This window comes from Emydura macquarii, unplaced genomic scaffold (assembly GCF_026122565.2).
Source record: "Emydura macquarii macquarii isolate MOO-44397 ecotype Brisbane River unplaced genomic scaffold, CSIRO-AGI_Emac_v2 contig_2452, whole genome shotgun sequence".
In the NCBI taxonomy this organism is placed as follows: Eukaryota; Metazoa; Chordata; order Testudines; family Chelidae; genus Emydura; species Emydura macquarii.
Window position 1 is genome coordinate 1,827,591 of NW_027132589.1, and position 23,568 is coordinate 1,851,158.

The 23,568-nt window shown below is 43.1% G+C and overlaps 1 long non-coding RNA gene across 1 annotated transcript in view; it reads right to left on the minus strand.

Moving 5' to 3' along the window:
- Positions 1-403: 403 nt before the first annotated feature.
- Positions 404-23,568, minus strand: part of LOC137162704 (uncharacterized) — a 63,980-nt gene continuing 40,815 nt past the window's right edge. Inside the window, exons 2-3 of the long non-coding RNA XR_010922469.1 lie at positions 7,508-7,662; positions 404-1,583 (exon numbers count right to left, since the gene is read on the minus strand). This is a non-coding gene — a long non-coding RNA (uncharacterized lncRNA). The remainder of the gene's footprint in view (positions 1,584-7,507; positions 7,663-23,568) is intronic.

A 23,568-nucleotide genomic window follows, 5' to 3' on the forward strand; every position in this document is an offset into this window, starting at 1 on the left:
GGATGAGGAATTGTGGTGTGTGTGTGGGAGGCAGCCCGTCTTAAAATTTGTACTGGGCCCAAAAAAATTATGCTTGGGCCCTGAGCAGGATCACAGTCCTTCTGTAACCCCTCCCCTGATTGCTCCCTCCAATCCTCTCCACCACTGGGTGGCACAGGGGACATTCCAAGATGTATGAGTTGAATCCTCAGTTGAGGATGTAAGGCAGAAATGGCACAAAGAAGGCTTACAAGAGGCCAAGGAGTTGGCCTAAAAAGTAACTGACAATTCAGACAGGAGGAACAAACCAAGCAGTCTATCAAAACGCTGTCAGAGAAATGTAAATGTAAAAGAATAGCTCAGACTTCTAAAGCTTTTTGGAGAAAGGTACAAAATAATCTAGATGTAGGTTAGCTGCCATAGCAACCATGTATCAAATAACTGCACTCTCATATCTCTAAAGCTGTTATCAGCCACTCTGTTTACATGTACTTAAAGCAATTAAAAGATGAATCTATCTGAAAACTCAACAGGAATGGTTGATGGGTTGAAGCTACTTGGTTTCTTTGACTGTTGTGAATTGCTTGGTTAAAATATGTAGAAAACCAGTACATAAAAATAAAAGGCCTTAAGAATTCTGATTTTATTCCATTTTTGAAAAGACTTTTTCTTTTTTTTCTTTTTTTTTGGGGGGGGGGGAGCAAGTAGAAAGAATACTTAAAAAAAATCATTGCTATAACTTTTAGAGCAGTGAACTCTAACCAATGACTTACACTGCCTTGACTTTGCTGTAGTCACTTATCTGGGCTGTCTGCCACCTTGACTTTTTCTGCAAATGTAAGAAAGTGACTGGTCCTGTCCACAATTTTGTTTATCTTTCATAATTAGAAATCAAAGCGTTACAAAAATAGTAACACATTTTCCACCAATTAAGAATCTTCTTCAAATAAAATAAAATACTGGATTCTGGACCCTGAGCTTTGCAAAACATTAAACATTTTCAATGGAGACAAGAATATCAACAAACGTATTTCAAGGTGTGCTTATGTGATTAGTTACTATAAATAATTCATTGTTGAGTGGGAGTGAAAATACCAAAATTTACTCCTGCTCATAAGTTAAACATATATTTGTTTCTTGTTCACTGGATACAAGGACTTTAGAGAAAAATACACCTGTGCAACCCCACTGAAGGTAATCTTCACAACACCCACGTGCAGCACGTGAATAAATACCAACGTGTGAAAGAGAGATCCCTGACAGCCAACAAGAGTCTTTTGGAGTGGGCAGAGCTCAATTTCAGAAATTTCCATTTAAAAAATTACTTTGAAGCTTGGAGAGTAGCAGGGGTCCCATCAGTACAGAACCATTAGGAGCATGATCTGAAGTTCATTGAATCCAGTAGGAGGCTGCGACTAGGTCCATGAGGTTGACCCAGCACATTGTTTTCACCAAATATGCACCACAGATGTCTTTCTTGAACACATTGCAAACTGATGGGTAGGAAAACACAGGAGACAGTCTCACCTTTCATACCTTTAATTGGCTGGCTTTTTTCATCTCACTTTTTTCATAGCACATGAAAATATCCTGGATGGCAGGTTCTGAAGAGGAGAGAGCTCTAAGCAGATCAGATCATTCTGTTTTCATATTGTAAATATATCAGATTCTCCTTTTCTCTGTTTCTTGCTTGCTTGTTTAGAGTTTAGAAATGCTGATGCAATTTACAAGGTTTGTGTCACTATGGGCAAGTTACATTCAGTCAGATGTGGTCTGCTTCCATGCAGTACAGCCAAATGGTGAACTGGGAAATGGCTAAAATAAATTAGACCAGCAAGTACAGCCTCCACCCCTTTCAAATTTTCAGAATGTCTTGACTGAATTTGTGTTTACCAGCTAAGTTCTGTGGTGCACTCCATAGAAGAAGACACAGCATAGTATTGCTCTTAAAATATCCCTAAGCCTTTTCCTGAGATGAATGTGCAAACCCTTTGGCCAGAGTCCCAGCTGGTGTGAATCAGTGAAGGTCCACTGAAGTCAACAGAGCTACCCTGATTTATACTAGCTGAGGATCTGGCCTTATTATGTTTAGCAAGTTTTGTCTTGTGTTATCTTTGCTTCATACCTACGGGTCAGATTCTGTAAATGTGGAATAGCCCTACTAATATCAGTGAAGTTACCACATCCTTTGTATTGTGTAAATGAAAGCAGAATCTGGCTTTTTACTGAGGACGGGGGCCAACTCCTGCTCTTATTAAGGTTAATAGGAGTTTTGCCACTGATTTCAGTAGGATAAGGCCCAAGAAGAACAATGATGGCAAAAGAATCACTTGACCTAATCTTTCTGTAAATAAAGAAAACAGATTGTGAGGAAATTTCACAATATCCTTTTTTCTTATTATTATTATTTGATGGTTACTGTATTTGTCATTGTCTGGCAGAAAATGAAACATCTTATTCTCTTTTAATATCTGAATAGCGTTATAATACATATAGATGGATTTATATTTAGGAGTGGTGCCAGCACTGAGTAATTTTACTATTTAATATCGTTGATAATATCTGACCAAATATTCTAGAAGAAGTCACTATAGAAATGAAGGTAGGTTTCCTGTGTGGCTTGCAATATCATGCTAAAATACAAAAGAAACCTGACTTGGTTTCAGTTATGAAATAATAGATACTGAGCTGTTTTCAAAAGTGCCCTCATATTTTCTAAAGTGTTTAAACAGGTGTGTTTCTCAAACTTTGTGAAACAAAAGCTCAGCTGAAAGCAAGATGACATTAGGAAGCAAAACCAGAGTTGAGTGATAGTGCTTCAAAATTAAGAGATAAGAGTGGTTTTAAACAACAACTGGAAAGTTGCGTCAGTACTTTTAAAGTCTTTTCTTATATTTAAAAAAAAGTACTAAATGTACTACGGTGTTCTACAGTTATGATCCAAAACCCTACAGTTTATAGGAGTGTTACTCCAGTGTTTTGGATTACAGCTGTAGAATATTAGTCCTTTATTTTTAATACAAGGGATATTACATTTTTCATGCCAGTGCAATGCTCTGTAGATTAGGAGTCAACTTTCAAGGTCATAAATGTGCAAAGCCCTTATTTTTTCAGAATATTTGCTTTGTGTATGCAGAGGACTGGCAACAGTCTTTAAAAAAAAAAAAAAAAACACCTCTTGCCTTCCCACTGCCAGTTTACCAGAAATAGAGAAACCCATATATAGTGAGCAGAAATTCAAGTTATATATTCCACTCCAGTGACAGCTAAAAGGGGACAGTTTTTCAAAAGAGCTCAGCTCCTGCATAAATACCAAAGTAAGTGGCCGGCTTTTAAACAGAGAGCTTAAAAAGTACCAGTTCACAAAACCACTATGGACTGACCTAGTTCAGTTTGAGCAAAATGACAAGTCTTCTCTCTGAAGCAGAATGAGATCGGACAGTAGCACAAATAGCACTCTCTGAACCAAATTCTGTCTGTAGGTGCATGCACTCTCTTCCAATGAAATCAAAGTTTGGACTCTATGACAGTTTGGGAAATTTGTCCATGTAAAACTTATGAATTCAGGTTGATTTTATGAAATTGCTGTACCATGGAATACCTCTGTGTACACTGAATCAGCCATTTGCTAACAGGGGCCTTGTCTTCAGTGCTAAAAATGGTGAATTTTTATACACAGGGTAATTAATATGCAAGAGTTACCCCAAGGTAAAAACGTAGTGAAGGCCAGGCACCAGGAAAAGAGCCCTGTACCTCCTCTCATAGATGACTCATGCTTCCTGATACTAGGGGGAGAGGGGGGCACTATGTAAAGAGAGGGACACATGACTGTCCCATGTGTTGGGGCTGGGAGGAATTTCCAGCCCCACCTTCCTGCACCAGGGCAGCCAATCCTGCTGGGGCCACAGGAGTGTGGAGTATGTGCCTCTGGGGCCAGCTCCAGCCCAGGGAGATTCACAGCACCAGTGGAGCTCATGGACACTGGCTGAGCAGAGGCCAGGGACCCTACTCCTGACGCCTTCCTGAGTGACCCTCCCGCCCTGTGCCCAGCTCGGGGACTGCCACGCTCTCCTCGCCCCACCAGAGTTACCTACAGGGGTGAGGGCTCTGTCCTTCTCCCATTGCACCTCCCCCCGGCACCTTTCCGGTTCACTCAGTCACTCTCCCTGGCAGCTGGGCCTGAGCAGGGAGCAGGACAGAGCCACTTCTCATGCCAGCAAAGGGTGGCTGCTCCAGGTTGCTATCTTGGTGCAGCACAGCAGCTGCCTGAGAGAGAGCCTGGCTGCGGAGGCGATGGCCTGGCTGGAGAGGTGATGGCCTGCCCTCTCCACTTCCTGCCTGGGCCCAGCTGCCAGGGACAAGCCAAGCAAGCCAGAAGTGTGCTGGGAGAGAAGGGGGCTTCGGCTTGCTCAGTCCCTGTTCCTGCCCAGGGGAACGGCTCAGACAGGCCGTCACTGCTTCCCCAGCCAGGTTCTCCCAGGCAGCCGCCATGCTGTACAGAGCAGTGACCCGCAGCGGCCACCCTCAGCTGGCGTGAGAAGCGGCTCCATCCCACTCCTTCTGCTCCCCCCCTGGACCCAGCTGCCAGGGACAGGGGACGAATGTGGCAGGGGCAGGGATATCGGGAGATGAATAGAGACCCTCTACCTTCCCCCAGCAGGCCAAGCAGAAATCTGGGGGGCACTTGAACTCTCTTGCCTCTCCCCATGCATCACCTATGCCTCCTCTAGGGGTTAACCTCAGGGCATTTACCTCACAGTAAAACTAAAGTGCCATGTCTTCACCGTGTTTTCACCTCAGGATAGCTCATGCGCATTAGTTGCCCTGAGTTAAAAAAGGCACTGTTTCTAGCAGTGATGACAAGGCCCCTGTTAGCAAAGGGCTAATTCAGTGTACACTAAGGTATTCAATGATACAGCAATTTCCTAAAAATCAACCAAAATTCCTAAGTTTTACATAGAAAATAAAGCAGTGAAGACAAGACCAAGATGTGTCATGTGTATCCCAGACCCCGGCTAGGGAGGAGTGACAAGAACAATTAATGAACTTCCATTCAGGTTGGAAGTACTCTGGAACAATGAGATGGCTGCAGGCTCAGGGAAACCAGTTCTTCCTAGGTTATCTGCAAGGGGTGGGGTTTCAGCAATGAAAAAATCCCCAGGAAGAATAAAGACAAAGGGGGTTAGAAACTGTTGTTAAAAAGGGACACGCTCACTGAGCTATGAACCTTCTGACCACCGGACCTGAACAAGCTGAGGGAAGCTTGTTGCCGGAGTGAAAGGAAACTCTGTGATCAGGACGAGGAAACCGAGCCAGACGAGTGGGCTCCAGGAAAGGAAATCAGGAACCCTGAAGACACAGACGGAAACCCAAAGAACTCTCAAGAACGTCGAGGACTCTGAGGGAGGGAATTGGGTTCAACTGTTTATTATTTTGCCTAGATTTGCATATCTCTTTTGATATAAAGTACACTTGGTTTAGAAATTCCTCTGTCAAGTCTGTGTGTCACTTGCTTCAACTGTCACATGTCCATGAAGGGTTACACTACAAACTGGAGTACCCACAGGCATGGATCTCTGGGGAGGGGGTGACTTGGATGTCTTGGAGGAAGAGCAATAGTCCTGGGAACCCAAGACAGCTGAACAATGGGGTCCCATTCCCTAGAAGTGGTACAGTGATTCTGTGCCTGAGAAGCGTGCCTGAGGATGTCTCTACCCTGCAATAAAAGACCTACGACACGGCCACAGATGGACCAGGTCTATTGCCTTGGTTTCGCAGGTCTATAAAATTGCAGTGTAGATGTTTGGCTCGGAATGGAGCCTGGACTCTGAGACCCCATGAGGGGGGAAGGTCTCAGAGTCCAGATTCCAGCTCGAGCCCAAACATCTATGTTGCTATTTTTAGGCCCACAACCCGAACCCTTTGAGCCTGAGTCAGCTGATCCAGGCTCAGAGACTCACTGCCACAGGTTATTTATTGCAGTATAGACGTATCCTGAGAGACCAGAGCCTGTGGCTGGAGTCTGTCCCGATCCAAAGGAGCTTAGAAGCACATGGATCGAGCATGAGAGTCCAAACACAGCTGCCTGGTGACCGTGCAGGAGCCCAGCAGAAGTGTGACAGACATATCTGAATGCTAGAAGCCATTTATTGATCTCATACAGTGTCTCTACTTACAGCTTGTCAGGTCAAGACGACATGAGTGACAGAAAGAGATGAGCAAAAGGTTAATTTCCTCACATTACCTGCTGCATTGTCTTTTCTGCAGGGGAGTGGATGTAGGAGGCAGAGTAGCCAAAGAAAGTTGTGGAAATTGAGATCCACAGGAGATAAAGGCAAAGCTCTTCAAGTGGACAGTCTCTGTGACTCTCTCACCAGTCCCCACGTCTGCCCTACAGGATTGACATCTGGTCCCCAGCACTTGTGCATATTACACCCATGGTGTACAACAATTACGCAGTGGAATTAGTGCTGCCCCAAATGGTAATAACTTCTGAAGCTTGATGCATCACGATTTCTGAAGGAGCAAGTCGCATAGAGCACCTGTTCGACTGACTCATCGTCCCTCCCCATGCTACGGTCCCCCTCAGCTGTGTTACCACATGAAGGTCACTACCATGGAGCTTAGTTCAGATGATGGCAGTGGGGGGAGAGTTCTGCTGTGTAGCAGCAGGATAACACTTGAAACATTCTAGTCACTACTGTATCTTCCCTGGTATTTCCTCTATGGGATGTAGATTATTTCAGAACTTGAGAGGTGGGAAATAATGTTTTATGAAATTATACAGAAGCATATTATTTGAAGTGTAGAGAACAATTTTCTCCTACTACAATTGCACCTGTCCTGTAAATTGTGTAGATTTCCCCCTTCAAGAGGTTTTTAAAAAATCACTAGTAAAGGGCTTTGCATTTCCTGAGTCAAGTTGGGGAATAGCACGGCTGCCTTTAATAATCCTGCAACACACACAAATTCATTTTTAATTGCAAAAAAGGGCCACAGTCAGATCTGGTGCACGTGGATGCAAGACCCCTGAAATCTATGGAGTTACATCTGCCTACACGTGAATTTGTTTTAACAGTCCTCCATCGCAGGAAAGGTCCTTAAAATCAAACCCAGCACTCCTAAACAGATGCAGAAGGGACCGAACTATCCTCTCACACAAAGGCAGTTCTTACAGAATGGGACTGATGCACATTGACTGGGCAATATTCAAGAAGCTTGTACTGCCGCGGCCTCCAGTTCAAGACCATTTTGTGCACAAGTGGAGGATTTCAGACTCCAAACTTAGTCTGCCACCTTCCATGCATACTATATTCTCTTTTTAAAAGCTTGCAATTAAATCTTAATAGCGAGAAGCTAGTTTCCCCTCCTGGCATGACTGAGGGTGGCCAGAATGGGGAAGGAAATGTAGATTTCGGTGTTCTCATTTCTTTTGCAGTTATGAATAATTACTCAATTGATGGCCCATCAGTGCACAAGCTTTCTATGTAGAATGGTAACAAGGTCACCTAGAAAAACTCTGACTTACCATACCCCATATGTCTGATCCACCCTTTCTCACTCTTCAGTCTCTTGGTGTCTCTCTCGTTCTTCTCCCTCTTCATTTTCTCACAGCCCTTCTCCTCCCCATACACAGCTCTTCCTTCTTCCAGCCCCCTCATCTTTCTGTCTCTGGAGAACAAACTGAAAAGTGAACATTTTAAGGGTAACTTGTAAGAATTACAAACAGAAAACCACACAAACAGCAGCACTGAAAGCAGTGGGGATGCACAAATGCTGCTGTAATCTGTAGTGCAGTGGTGCCTTTTATCTGCATTCCCCACTCTCAGGAATGTGTGTGTGTGTGTGTGTGTGTGTCACTCTGCAACACAAAGAGGAGGCAACATCACAGTGGCGGCATCACTGAATTCCCTCATTAATAGGACTGGTTGAATTTTTTCTGCCAAAACAGTTTGTCAATGAAAAATTGGGTTTTTAACTAAACCTTTATTTGTGAAAACCATTTCCACAGAAAATCTAGAGTTTAGGTTGAATATTTTGATGTTTTCTTGACAAAAACTGAACATTTTCCATGGGGAGATAGAAGGAACCATTTTCGAACCAACTCTACTCACCAACGCTTTCCTTTCAAACACCATGGTTAAATTAAGATGGGTTAGGCCTTGAGAATTATTTCCAGGTACATCTCACCTGTACCCGCTTGACCCAAAATAAGGATCTTTTCTTACATTATCACCTACTCCATCATGTGTTTCCCTAGGGCAGTATTAGGCTTTAGAGATTAGATAAGATCCAGCATTTAAAGTGCAGCTCTATTCTGAACCAATGGCAATGGGGTAGCATGTTTGTCTTCTCTCAGTGGTTTGCATAATAAATGTGCACAGCTTCCAAATACCATGTTTTTTTAATATCCTTGCCAGTGATATAAAGTCAGCCAGAGGCTTAAGAGTCAAGATAGAATCTCTCCTTCTTGCACATCCTCATCAGCAATAAAGGGTCTGCAGACCAAATTATGCCCCCTGCTGATGCATAGTCTTCCCTGGGCACCTTGATGTGCTGGGAAAGACCCTGAGAGCTCTGCCAGTGGAAGCGTTAACTCCTGGTAGGGTCACACAGGCTGGATGCGTCAAAGGATAGGGACCAGACAAAAAACAATCCACTGGGCTTCCAGGTGGAGGGAGGGCAATTGGCCAACAACCTATCCTTGAAAAAAATGAAATGCTAGAAACAGATGAAGGTAGCCATTCCAGGAAACAGTACAGTAAACAGGTATGTTTGTGTCATAAGCAATGTCTGACAGCACAAGAAGAAGTGAGATGCAAGCTGATGCCTTACATGCAAATCCATGGATATCCACTTCATATCCACAGAGTATCTACGGATGCAGATATCTGCGGGCCAATTTTGCGGATCATGGATGGATGTGGATCCAAATTTTAAAGCCCTGAAAATCCATGGAGATCTGCTTTATATCTGTGGATCAGTTTTGCAGATCACAGATCAGATGTGGATACAAATTTTGTATCTGCGCAGGGCTCTACCTATACCACCTCATTGTCTTCAATGAGTTTGAGCGTGTAAAACTGACAAGAATTTAGCAAACAGCTCTGCTGCTGATGCACAAGATGGAATAGAATCCAGTTCATTCTTCTTTAGCTGTATGTGGCTGTGGAGGAGTAAAAATCAGGAAAAACTTGCTTTGGGCACCAAATGTGAGCAAACAACTCTTACTGCATGCACTTCTGTTGTGTAAGAAGGTGCCATGGTGGCTTTTCAGAATAGAACCACACTTTAACCAGCCTGTGGTTCTCCTAAACCTTGCATATGATGCTCTTCTCGGGGTAGAGAGAAGCACCAGGCAATTATCTATCATGGCATTAATTTGATGGTTGCCCAGGGAGAAAATTGTTACTTCAAATAAAAACACAAATGGAGACAGACATATGGGTGTCAGCAAAGCCAACAGAGCCAGACTTCTTGAAAATGACGGCCAACCTGGAATGCCAGATCTCTCTCTAGGCCCTGAGCCACATTGCTGTAACATTAGCAGTTTAATGAATATTACAGGTGTTACCTGGCAATAAACTTGTTACATGCTCTTTTGGTTTGTTTATGGTATTCTGAAGATTGTTTCAGAATACCATTTCAATCACCACCATGATTAGCAGTAAATATGCCCAACAGCCTGTGATGGGATGTTAGATGCGGTGGGTTCTGAGTTACTACAGAGAATTATTTCCAGGTTTCTGGTTGGTGAGTCTTGCTCACATGCTCAGGGTTTAACTGATCGCCGTATTTGGGATCAGGAAGGAATTTTCCACCAGGGCAGATTGGCAGAGGCCTAGAGGTTTTTCGCCTTCCTCTGCAGCATGGGGCACAGGTCACTTGCTGATGGATTCTCTGTACCTTGAAGTTTTTAAATCATTATTTGAGGACTTCAATAACTCAATCTTAAGTTAGGGGTCTATTACAAGAGTGTGAAGTTCTGTGGCCTGCGTTGTGCAGGAGGTCAGACTAGATGATCATAATGGCCCTTTCTGACCTTAGAGTCTTCGAGTCTATTTGCGGCTTTCTGAAACTTTGTTCAATGAGATGGTGGCTCTTAGGCTGCTACAATCTGAGTGCTGCTAATCTTTTGTATAGGAGTCATTGCATGAGTGGTATGTGTGTGAAAACGTTGAGCTGGTCTGGCACCTACACGGAGAACACATTCCTATGCTGCAAGATGTAACCTCTACTCGTAGATTTTAAAAATTTATTATACATTTTTTCCATCCCAGCTAATTTTCTGAACAGAGTTATTAATCGTCCATGAGTGGGATTTTCAAAACCACACCGCGTTGACCTAATTCTGCTCTTATTAAAGTCAATTGGCATTTTACCGTTAATTTCAATAGGAGAAGAGAGGCCAATGTTGAGCACTTCTGAAAATCCTACCCTGTATTTTTTAAACCTGGGACCATCCCCAAAACAGATTGCTGAGGAGTGCCTCTATCAAAATATACTCAGGGCTAAGTTAGAAAAGTCCAAGTTTCACTCATAAAAACAATCCATATTTCTAATTGTGGTTCTGTACTTTCCCAGCAAGTTTCAGTCATCCTGTTGTGGATCTGATCCCAAACATTTCACACTTGCAGAGACAGGAATCCAGGTAAGAGAAAGGGGAAGTTGAGCCATAGGAAGAGGTGACATCTATGAGAGAGAACCACATTACACAAAAAGTAGCTATTTAAATAAACAACTTAAATCAAACCTAAATAGGTCTAATTCGTTTTTCCCATTCCTGAAATACACAGGTGCTGCTTTTTCAAAGTCACAGCATTTTCTATGCCAAATTGCAGGGCCTGCACAAACTTCTTCTCTACCTGTTGGCTGCCTGACACTACTGACCATACTCCTCTTGAAATCTTGCCCTTCCTCAGCCTTTGACACCCCACTTTCACCTGGTTTTCCTCCTACCTCTCTAATCATTCCTTCAGACATTTCGTTCAAGGGATCATCATGTTTTCTCACATGTGGTGGGGTCCAACAGAGCTTTACCCTTGACACCTTTCTCTACTCCCACTCTATCTTACCACTGGGTGATCTTGTCTGAAAATACAGCTTCAGATTTCATGTCTACATTGATCACTCAGCGATCTGCCTCTACTCTGGACCTTTCTCCTTCCATCCAGACTCCACTGCAGCCTTTCTTTCTAAATCTCCTCATGGTTGTCCAGCCATCAACTTAAGGTCAACGTAACTAAAATTAGCTCTTAATCTTTCCCCATCCTGCCCTACCATGAATGTCACCATTATTGTCCACTCAGACCCATAACCTAGGTGTCTTTCCCCTGTTCCTCTCTCTAGCCTTACATATCCAAGCCGTATCTGAATCTTGCACAACATCTAAGACCCATTCCTTTCTTCTCAGTCTATAGAGCTAAAACCCTCATCCAAGTTTGGGGTTCAGAGATACCAGGTTTTTATTTGGGACCATCGGTGTTACTTATGCATCTTCACTCTCTGTGATTTTTCTGCAGCCTTGATGCTTAGTTTAATTTATTCTACATTATCATTAATGCTCTGCTTTCTACTGTAAAAAGGTATAGTATCTGCTACATGTTCCTTTGCCTACTGCTAAAACAACTGACACTTCAAGTTTTAGTTGAAAATACTAAATTTTAAAAATATTTAATCTAGGTAGGCTACAAACAAAGATGGCTTCCTTGATCTTAGTACTTTTTCTATCAATCTATATTCTTGTATGTTGCTTCTTTTTTTTTTTAAATATGAGAGAAGGATGGTCTTGTGGCTAAAACATTGGATCTGGGACTAAGGAGATTTGGGTTTTATTCCCACCTTTGTCACAGACTCTGTGACTTTGGGAAAGTCATAATCTCTCTGGGCCTCAGTTTCCCTTCTATAAAATGGGAATAATACTACTTCCTTTCTTCCTCCCTTTGTTTGTCTGTCTGTGTAGATTGTAAAATCTTTGGAGCCAGCAGTGCCTTTTAGTATGTGTTTGTAAAGAACAATGGGGCCTCAACTGGCGACTTTAGGCATGCATCTTTCACTTCAGTCAGCACAAGGAGCCAAGTGACATCACAACATGGAAAAGAAACCACCTTGTTATATAAAAAGCACTTCTGCAGACTAACTGAAATGAGTGATCCTCATACACAGTAATATTATAAAGGCATTTTTCATTTTATCTTGTTAATACAAAATATGGAAGCTGCACTTGCTGTGTGTTTAATTCCCTTCTGTCTGGTCAATTTCAACTCTGTTGCTGAGGGTGGAAGATTGCATCATTGTAATACAAATAATAACAATAAAATACAAACAAATCTTTGTATTCTAAAACTATAGTGCTTTTCTCCCCTAATGCTGCTTGAGTAATATTCCGAGTAAGATAGTTACCATGGTGTAGTTGAAAGCAGAATTTTGCACCTCATCCATTTTTTAAAATAAGAGCATAATTGAATGCAGGTTTTTGCATGCAATTTAACAAATGTACCAACAGTCTTTACTAATTGACCTTTTAAAGATACCATGTGGCCTTGTGAGATCTGCATTTCCTGTTACATTGCAGCCTATAGATGAGATTCCCAGTTCCTGAGAGAACAACTGCAATTAGCTTTTGTGATTTACTTTTGATCCTGCAAGTAAGGATACGAAATGCAGCTGAAACTAAAGTCTTCCTTACACTTTCTCTCTTCTATGAGTACTTTTGAATATCAGGTGTTGAATGAGTGGGTGGGGGAAATTCAAGTTTGGGTTTAACCAAACCTCAAAAAAAATGGTGTTGGTGGAACTTCCCAAACCTTTTCTCACCCTTTGGTCCATTATGAAAGGTTTTGCAGATTTTTGTGTGATTTCCATATTCAGCTAGAAATACTTTGTTTTGGGTCATTAATCTTGCAATATTCCAAGTGCCTCCAAATTTAGTTTTGTAATTTTGATCCTTCTATTTACTTGTCAATCCTATTATTAGTTCTATAGGGTTTGATGATACAGTCCTTATTCAGGCAAAGCTCCCACTGACTTTAATGAGAGCTTTACCTAAATAAGGAGTGCAAGATCATCCACTATCAGCAATGGAGTTGAAATTGACCAGACTGAAGGGAATTAAACACACAGCAAGAGCAGCTTCCTGATTTTGTATTAACAAGATAAAAGTGAAAGATGCCTTTCAATATTTCTGTGTAAGAGGATCATTCCAGTCAATTGCAGAAGTGCTTTTTATGTTACAGGGTAGTTTCTTTTCCATGTTGTGATGCTACTAGGCTCCTTGTGGTGCTGACTGAAAATGAGATGTGGAAAGAGAGAAAACAACACATGATGGACTATTTTAAATAGTATTTCTTGGGTGAAACCATTAAACTTTAATCACAAAGATGTGACCTTATAGAAGTGAAATTAAATTTTAAGCTTTGAAGCTGAAACTGATACACAACTCATTCTCAGCTAAGGTCAATGTCAGGTAAAGAAGACAAGATATTGGGAAGTCGGATCCAATCATGCGCCTTCTGAAGTCAGTAGAACTTATGCCTTGGACATCACTAGGAGAAGGATCAAGTCCATTTTCTATCAAAATATTGTTTTAGTTAATTTTGGTGCATTTTGAGGAGTGATACCTGTGGAAATGAATAATCTTACTGAAAGTGAACACATCAAAAAATGGACAGGGGACTGCACATACAACACCAAATACAAAAGTAGCTCAACTTTAGGTTGTAAGTTCTTTGGGGCAGAGATTGTCATTTACTTTATGTTTATACAGTGCCTTGTACAACAGGGCTCCAATCTGTCAGGGTGGTCGCCGACAGTCCAGCTCAATGATTAAAACCGGCCTCAGGAGGGCCAAGAACTGGAGCTGGAAACCAAGGGTCGGAGCCGAAGTTGGAAATCAGGAACCAGAGCCAGAGGTTGGAATTGGAGTCAGGAGACGGAGTAGGAGACAGGAATCAGGAAGGAACGTGGGGATGGAGTAGGACAAGAACAAGACAAGGCAAGAACAATTGCAGGCAGAAACATTGAGCGGCCAGCAGTGCCGTAAGGAGGCATTTTAGCACCAGGGTAAGCAAGTATATTTGCACTCCCTACTAGAGCCCTGCTTAGGACTGCACCATAATACTCACTCCCACTCCCATCCACTTCCACATTATTGAATTTTTATCCCACTCCTGCTACAGCAGGACTAGGATCCTGCGGGTCCTGTAGCACCCTCTGTCATAATAGCGGGAGTGGGATAAAAATTCAACAAACAATGCCGGACCAGGTGGGAATGGGTATTGCGGGGCGGGATAGGAGCAGGATTAAAAAAAAATAGTTCTCCCACACCACAAACAACATTAACGCCCCAGCCAGCAGCCACCGCTCTCCAGCTGCTCCAGCTTTGAAGGCAGTGCCACCACCGGCAGCAGTGCAGAAGTAAGGGTGGCAATAGCATGCCTGTCACAGGCCTCTACCCCATAACATATTTTCCCATAATTTTTCAGCCCTGTTTCCCCCCTCCCCCGACTTTGTGCCCTGGGTGGCTACCCTGCTTGCCCTGCCCTAATTATGGTCCTGGCAGCCAGCAACCTGCTGCTGCTACTAAGCTTAAAAGCAGGCCTCTCTGGCTGCCTTCAGCCAGTCAGGCAATCCTACCACAACCCCGCTGAGATCATTAATCAGCCTGGAGACTGGCCTGGCTAGTCCTCAAGCTCAGCCAGAAGTGCTCAATCCTGACACAACCTGGCTGAGGATAGATCTCGCTGACTTCTCCCAAGGAAGAACTGATAAAATACAACATGACCTTCCCCTTCCCCTCAGCTTGCCTTCTCTTTCCCTTTCCCCTCCTAGAACTCTCTCCTCCTCTTTCACAGACACAAGATCTTCTCATCCTCTTTCTTCCTCTAACTCATCCACTTGACACAGTTGACCATGTTGTCCCTGAAATCTTGCCCTCCCTTGACTTCTGTGACTTTGTCTTCTCCTCTTACCTCTCTAATTGCTCCTTCAGAGGATCCTCCTCATTCTTCCTTCAACTGTCTATGGGGGTTCCACAGGTTCTGTCCTTGGTCCCCTTCTCTTCTCCCTCTGCACCTTACCTCTGGGTACTCTCATCCACAAACACAAATTCAGCTATTATCTCCATGCTGCTGACTGACAGATCTATCTATCTCTTTATGTCCAAACTACAATCTCACCTGTCTTAAAGCTGTTTGGATTTTTGTTGTTGTTGTTGAAATTGATTTAATTAAAAATGCCCATTTTAAAATCAGAACATTCGGAAAAATGGATCTATTTCAATTTTGTTTAGGGGGAAAAAACCCTTAGTGAAGCACTTTGAGAATGTTAAAATGTCCCTTGTCAACATTTTCAGAACAAAGCATTTTGATTTTTGAAATGGCAACTCAAAACAAAATAAAATTATTTTTATATAAAACACATTTTTGAAGGTTGAAATCAAAATGGAATGCTTCCATTTTATCTAAACAAAACACTGAAACTGACCCCAAAACTAGTATTTTTTGTGGAAATTCGTTTTGCAGGAAATTTCAATTTTTTGTTGGTTTTGTGTTTGTTCCATTTCAGAACACATGGGAATGCATTCCTTCCTACCCAGCCCCTAGCCTGTCTCACTGGCATTTCCTCATAGATGTCTAACCATTGGTTTAAGCTCAACATGGCTGAAACAGAACTCTTAATTATTCCCCCCAAACCTTCCTTGATGCCTTCTTTCTCAATCACTGTGGACAACACCACCATCCTGCCTGTCACTAAGGTCCACAACCTGGGCATTATCTTTGGCACAGATTTCTCTCTAGGTCCTCACATCCACGCTGCATCTAGATCTTGCAGATTCTTTCAGTGTAACATCTCTAAGATATGACTTTTCCTATCCATCCACACAGCCAAAATGCTCATGCAGGCTCTCGTCATCTCATATTTCAGTTACGGCAACATCCTTATTTCTGGCCTTGACAACAAATGCAATCTTGCCCCACTCATATCTATTCAGAATGCTGCTGCAACCATCATTTCCTAGCCTGCTGCTTTGTCCAAATCACCCCTCCTTTGAATCCCTCCACTGGCTCTTCCTTCTCTGTCACATGACAAATAAGCAGCTTGTCTTCACTTTCAAGGCCCTTCACTGCCTATCCCCCTACCTACCTGTCATCTCTCTTATTTACTATTGAAATGTCAGCCCCCCACTCCTGATAAGTCCTTGATGCCAGCTTCCATCTCCCACTTGTTAAATTTTCAGACAAGCATCTTCGTTTTCTTCTATGCTACTCCTTCCACTTGGGAGGAGCTCCTCATAAATATCTGCAAAACTCATGAACTAGCCTACTTCAAATACCTCTTTAGAACTCTCCTTTGCCATGATTCCTACAAAAAGCTTGACAATAATTAGGCAGAGATTCCAGCACACCGGCAGCTTATCATGCTGACCGCTACTGTCTCATTGCTTCCTTGTGCTTCCACATCTGTCTGTATTCATTTGTCGTCTCTTGTTTTATATTTCCATTATAAGGTCTGTCAGGCAGGGGCTGTCTTTTTGCTCTGTGTACAGCAATAAGCAGAATGGGGTGGTCCAAGATCATTGACTGCGGCTCCTAGGTGCTACGTTAATACAATTAATTATTAATAGTTCTAATAGAATTATATATTGCACACCCAGCAATGCTAGTAACTTGCTGTGAGGTGTGGTCTACACTTAAAAATTAGATCGACCTAGCTACTCACTCAGGGCTGTGGAAAAAATTCACGCCTTGAGGCCCTAGTGTAGATGTGGCTAGGTTTCCATCAACCTAGCTACCACCTCTCAGAGAGCTGGATTAACTATAATGAGAGGAAAAAAAAAAAACCCTTCCATTGATGTAGGAAGCATCTTATGCTGTAGAAGCTATTGTGTAGACATGGCCTGATATTTAGGAGAATCACACATTTAAAAAAAAAAAAAAAAAAAAAGAGAGATGGTTTTCTCACACAGCATGAAATGTTCGTGTATAAGACTAGTAATATTTGGAGAGTATAAAGGTATCCATATTACTGTAAACGCTAATGAGTACAAACACCACCACCACATCAGATATTTTGGGCCTCAGTCTCATTCACAGTAATGTCCCTTTACACAGCTCTGGCAATATAAAGCATCCATAAAGTGGATGCAAATGTAACAAATGTCCATTTCAAGGCTCCTTTACACTGGCAAAGCATTGCAAAAGGCCTGAACGCAAATGAGAACCAGGTCCATTATATTTTCTGTGCACAAACAGCAAAGCATGATATCCTTTCAGGCTGGATGACTTATTTTAGACTGAGGAAGCCAGCAGGCAAACAAAGAGCAAATACCAAATTCCCAGCACGGAAGGTAGAACGTGCAACTCACTCTGTAAAATGCTCTCCGTGCTGAGTGCCCTGACAGCTCTGCCCCTTAGCAGACAGAAATGGGAATGCCTTACATTTAAATATGCAAGACCCAGAAAAGAGTAATACTAGCAGCATACAACCCCCTGCAATACTGTATTACTTCTAGGTGAGAGGGTTCTTTTGGTGGACGACTGAAAAAACTGTTGTGTGGAGACTATTTCTTTAGCCAGCTAGGATGTGCCAGGATTGAGCACCTTCAGCTGAGCTTGAAGACTGATCAGGCTAGCCTCCCAGCTGATTAATGAGCTCAGCTGGGTTACAGTGGAGTGCTTGATTGGGCAGCCCACCGACTGACTGAAGGGAACCAGCAGGCCTGCTTTTAAGCTCAGCAGAGGCAGCAGCTGGTTGTGGGCTGCGGTGCTCAATGTTTCTGCTTGCAGCAGCAGTTGCTCTTGCGCTGCATTCCCTTCCGGACTTCAGCTCCAAGCCCTGGCTCTGGTTCCCGGTGCCCTCAGGCTGATTCTAACCATTGAGCTGCGCTGCCGGCGCCCACCGCTGACAGGGTGCTTGAGATGTATTTGATAGTTTACAATTTAGTCAAAGGAAGCCGCCTTGTGGCCAAACATTCTAAGATTATTAGAAAACGAAAATAGTGACCAGCAGCTAATAAATCTCCTATAAATATATCTTGTACCCATTTGTTATACAGAGATATGGATAAAAATCCCCTCAAAAAGTTCGTGAGACTGCTTATTCAGGCAAATTTCCCACTGGTTTCAACAAGCCAGATTGCTCTTCCTGTGGAAGGCTCTGTGGGAAAGAAAACTCTGAGTTTTCCTATTGGGGGCAGTTTGCCCTATCACAGAACAGGCAACAGAATCAGCCACAAAGTCTCCAGGTCCTCTGAGATCCATGCAGATCTAGGGGGATCTATTAGATGTCATCTGTAGAGAGGCCATTTTTCTTCTGCACCAGCTTCAGGGTCCCCCATTCCCTCTTTTCCCCCAGCTCCAACTGGCAGGGACTCCCCCATCTGTGACCGAACCTGGATTTCCCCCTAAAGGGGGAGTTCCCCATAACAGAGGGGACTCACAGAGAATAAATGCAGCCTGAAGCTGTGAACCTTTCAACAGATTCCCCAGGGGGCTGGTGGAGGGACTCTAAGTCTCCTCCCCTAATCCACCCCCTCACTGTACCTGGTTCTCACACAGTTCCTGAACACTGCAAATATCCCTCAAACTCCATGGACAGGGGTTATGGTGTCACATCTGAAGATACTAATGAAGAAGTGGGGGGAGGGGGTGTCACATCCAAGTACAGATCTTGAGGAGATGGTCCAGGTCAATAGTTTTATTTGAGTAAAATCTGAGAACCAAATTCTGCTTCACTACACTGGTGTAAATTCATAGTAACTCCACTGCAGAAGAAGAAGAATGTGGAGATCAGAAAGTACGTGAATCGTGAAGACAGAACGCAGGGCAGGTGGCAAGACAACTGGAGAAGTTGACAAGCTTAAACAATGGTAGAGTTACTCCAGGATTGCTGAAAGAGCAGAATTTGGTCCTGAGTAAGGACTTCAAGAATTTGGCCCATGATAAGTTGTGATAAGGTGACTCAGCACTGAAGGGAGGGGTGTGACGTTTGAAATGACTATGGAAGTGGGGTTAAACCTGGATATAGATATAGCTTGCTAAAGATGCTCATAATTTAAGAGGAAAGCACTGATCCTACACTTGATCCTGAATACAAAGTACAGAACCAATCCTGCTCCCATAGAAGTCAGCAAGAGTTCTGACTGACTTCAAAGAGAACATGGTTGTTGGGCCTCACAATATGCCAAAAGTTGCTTTTCTACATTGATAGAACCCCATGGAGGTAGGTTTTTAAGTCATTTCCCAGTGTTATTTTTTTCCTCCAACGTCTAGCACTGTGTACACATGTAAACTTCCCCCGGTCTCTTGCCACCTCCCTTGTGTTCAGTCTTCACATTTCATGTACTTTCTATTCTCCGAATTCTTCTTCTTTCATATCTGTATAGTGATTCACTCTGCATCTTCTTTAGGGTCAACAGTGGTTTCACATTCCAGGCTGACTATTAAGTGTGGGGGCATTTACAGGAACTTGGAAGCATTACTATAACACTTGAAAGAAACAAAGGAGCTTTACAAGTAAGAATGAGGGTTTTTTGCACATGAGCATCTTAAGTGATTTCCCATTGTATCAACACAGAAAGTAAAAATAATAATTAATGTATCATGATGACATATCGGTGTGAATGGTTTCAGTTTGATGGTTTATTAAATCAGTCTGTCTTTTTTTCCTGTGTCTGACAGTGACATCTTTTGTTTACGCTGAACTAGTGCAATTCATGTTTTTATCTTTGTATTCCTATGATGGGGGAATATTGCTGCTAGAATTTGATAGGTGCAGTTTACTGTACTACTAAGTGCATTCACTGCATAATTCCTTCTGGATCTTTTTTTTTGTTCTTTATTAGAGATGAGCAGAAACCAACATTTCAGACCAACCCCACCACCACCAAACTCTGTAGTTCATATCCAGCCCTGTAACTGGACCAGGTTCTGAACTTTGTGGCTTGGAGCCTGTCTTTCTGTCTTATCTCTACACTACATCTTGCGGCAACATTTTTCTCTTAGATCCACATGGTCACAAATACTAATACCAGCTGATTAAATATGTGCTCCACCCCCACCTTTTTAAGGAGGGCAGAATATGAAACTGCCAAAGAAAAAAATTCCAAGTTTATAGCTTCCTCTTCCCCCAGTACATCTTGTCTTATCTGTGTTGTCTTTTAAGGGGCAGCCTTTATTTACATCTTTTACATCAGCAGTGCTCACCTAATAATAATCATAATGGCACATCTCAATCCCAATATTCTTTTTCCTCACTCAGATCGATCAATGGGAGTTCCATCAACATAAAAAGAGAGTGGAGCTCATATCAGCCAGGTGCACTGGAAACAGAACAGGAAAAGAAGTCTTGAACCTTAGGTATTGTTGAGGACTAAACTGTTTTATTTTCCCACATTGAAAACTAGCCTGTTGGTCAGCAGAACAGTAAATATTTCTGCTTGGTGAAGCAAAATTTAGATTCTCTCTCATTCTAAGGGGAAGAGCCAAAAAGAAAGCAATAAAATGAGTCTCAGGGCTTGTCTACACTTAAAACTTACAGCAGCACAGTTGTGTTGTTACAGCTGTGCCACTGTGAGAGCACTCGTGTAGCCCTGTATGTCAACGGGAGTGAGCTCTCTTGCCGACATAATAAAACCACTTAAACGAGCAGTGGTAGCGACATAGTGCTGTCCATACAAATGCTTATGCTGGCAAAACTTATACCGCTCAGGTGAGTGGGTTTTTTCACACCACTGAGTGACAAAAATTTTGCTGGCACATGTGCTGGTGTAGACAAGGCCTCAGTTAGGGTGTGTCTTCACGTACAGTGCTGCAGTGCTTTAGTGAAGACGCTACTGTGCTGACAGGAAGGCTTCCTCCATCTGCATACTTAATCCATTACCCCAAGAAGTGGTAGCTATGTCGCCGGGGGAAGCTCTCCCATTGCCATAGCACTCTCTACACTGGGTTTAGGTTGGTATAACTAAGTCACTCAGAGATGTGGATTTTTCACATCCCTGAGAGATGTAGGTATATCAATATAAGTTTGTAGTGTAGACCTCGCCTTAGCGATGGCCCTAAGCCAAACTCCCATGGCCAAACAGGTCTGTACTTTGGGAAAACTGAGATTCAAATCTGAGCTTTGAAGCCTGTGCCCAACTCTCCTTAGTTCAATAAAGCCCAGCAGAAAACAGTAAAACAAAATAGGTTATTCAAATTGACGGAGTAAGTATTCTGTGGTGGTGGAAAGAGAAAATGGCAGATAACTTTATCTTTCATGCTAGATTTGTGCAACATTTTTGCAATTTCCGTGAACAGGGACTTGTGCCAAACTATTTCAGTTGCCATCTGTTCATTTCCCTGAAGTTTTACTCCACTTCAGATTTGAATGAACCCAAAACCTTAGTGAAAAATTCCTTTTGCTAAAACCATCAAGTTCAACCAGAATCCAGGCTGAAACCAAGGAAAATGGCCATGTTGTGTGCAGGTCCCACAACAAAGTATAATCCTGCCTAGTTCACCAAAAGACTCACAAACGGCAATGAACTTTTTGACAAACCTGGGCCCAGGTTTGTAAGTAAAGTTTGGCACAGCTCTAGTCCACTGTTGCTTTACCATTATTTAGTGGATAACATTGCAAATTGCTGGGCAGCATCCCAGCAAACTGGATGTAATAGTAACAGGAAATACTGCAGCTGATTCTCATTAGTAGCTTACAGGTCAAATGGCTAAACAGGTCATACCATGACTTTAAATAATTTCAACAAAAGTGGACAACAGTCACAGGGAAGGGCTGTGGGTGAAACACCATGAAACCTGCAGGTGCTCTGTGTCTGATACCACTACAGCAAAAAAACCCTGAAAGTTTTGACTCTTCCCTTCTACCCAGTCACTTTTCATGCCTGTTCATCTCACACAGCATATCATTAGTCCATGCTGTCAGGCTACATGCTCATAGGCCATAATGCCTTTGGCTTCAGGGAATCTGGCCCATGATTTTCATCAGCAGGTACAAGCAAACCGTTAGGTGCTATCAGGATTTTCTTCAGTGTTAGACAGATTAATCTTCTCTTGATCCACCTCTAGTTTTTAGCTCAGGAAAGAAATACCGATCATGGCAATTGTAAGGGATCATTCAATATTTCTGTTATTTTACAGGAATGCAAAAGTTAGGGATGGACTTGAGCCAAAACCATAGATCCAAGCTCTTCTGAGGGGTGTGGCTGTGTGATGAGGTCTATCGGGCCTTCTCTTCCCACACTGGAGGCATCAGTGCATTGATCCTCCCTGCCCAAGGAAGACCAGGTGACCAACAAGATCGTCCTCCAGAGGCCTAGAAAGGTCAGGAGGAAATACTGACCAATCAGGAACGAACAGGCCATTTACAAAAGCTTGCCTGCTTTTGCTCAGAGGCAGAGCTGGGTGAGACTAAAACAGAGGAGGAACTCCTCCAGGCTAACCCAGAACCCTGGCCCAGCCCCAGGCCAGTGCCTTACCCTAGGTGCTTCAACTAAGTGCTTGCATTCTGAAGGGTTTTTTCCCCCTCTGTGTTTAAAGGTGAAGGCAGCTGAATCCTGAGTTGCTATTTTGTTACTTGATTGTTTCGAGACTGGCATCAAGCTTACGGCACTGGATATCCTGCCCCAAAAGGTGGCCAAATCTTGCAGACTGAGACAGGGATCACCTGCAGTCCCACACGTGGACCTGAAGGGGGCATTACAGAGCAGCCCCACCCTCCACAGGGTGGCTCCCAATGTGGCATGCACTCTCTCCACTCTCCCATGCACCCACATAGTCACAATCTGTCCCGTGAGAGGGGCTGTCAAAGCAACAAAACCCAAACCGAGGTAAATCTGCTTCATGTTAAGGTTCATTAAGAAAAAGAATCTCTGAAGCTTTCAACTCTTGTCACCCTGAAAACCCTTCACCAGACTGAGTGGATGCAGTAGGCTTACTTATTGCCTTGCTCCTCAAAAGAGGTAGATGGTAGAGAGGTAGAGAAGCTATCCTAGACCATGAGCCACTGAAGAAAACTTTCCAAGAAGGGGAAGTCCCAGGACCCATCAGTGGGAGGAGAGTCCCTGAAGATGTTGATTCAGGCAAGTTTCATTTCACAGTGAAACTGACAAACCTTTCCCAGGTTTGCTGGCGATGCTTCAAATTTCACTGAATTTTCACACGCACATGAACCCAAAACATAAACTGGAGTGCGAGGGTAACAGAGCCCTGTGAAGCTAACCCATTTTGCCAGAACTGTGTGTTGTGTCTTTTGCTCTTTGCATGACAATTTTAATCTGAAAGAAATACCTAGGCACAGTGGGGTCCAAGTAACCATGTAACTAGCAATGTACAATACGCAAGGCCTAGCTACACACAGACACAGCTGCTCTGACCTGGTTCTGCTAGCTTCTAAAACATACAAAGCAGTGAGGCCACTAAAGGGTTCAAACTATGTATAGGGATATGGCCCACTTCGTATACACTACACTGTACAAACAGGAACATGTACAAACACCAGCCAGAGCAGAGGAGCAGCCCCCTCCACCCCCCGAGCTGCACTCCGGCTGGTGCGGAGGAGCAGCCCTCCCTGTCCCCGTAGCTCTGTACCTGC